This window comes from Mastomys coucha, unplaced genomic scaffold (assembly GCF_008632895.1).
Source record: "Mastomys coucha isolate ucsf_1 unplaced genomic scaffold, UCSF_Mcou_1 pScaffold17, whole genome shotgun sequence".
NCBI classification, from domain to species: domain Eukaryota; kingdom Metazoa; phylum Chordata; class Mammalia; order Rodentia; family Muridae; genus Mastomys; species Mastomys coucha.
Window position 1 is genome coordinate 32,076,372 of NW_022196899.1, and position 368 is coordinate 32,076,739.

A 368-nucleotide genomic window follows, 5' to 3' on the forward strand; every position below is an offset into this window, starting at 1 on the left:
TACTCCATTGTGTAGATGTACCACAATTTCTGTATCCACTCCTCTGTTGAGGGACATCTGGGTTGTATAAACTCTTTGCCCAGAAATACTTTCTTAGCTAAGTATTTAACATATCATTTCTTCAGGGAAAAAAATTATGCTGACTAATTGCACAGAAGTACTTTGTCTCCCCTCCTAAACACACACCCCCCCACACACACACACAGAGAGAGAGAGAGAGAGAGAGAGAGAGAGAGAGAGAGAGAGAGAGAGAGAGAGAGAGAGAGAGAGAGAGAGAGAGAGAGAGAGAAAGAGAAAGAGGGGGAGGGAGGGAGGGAGGGAGAGAAAGGATTATTTTTCCTCCGTGTGTATAAGTAATAAAAACAAGG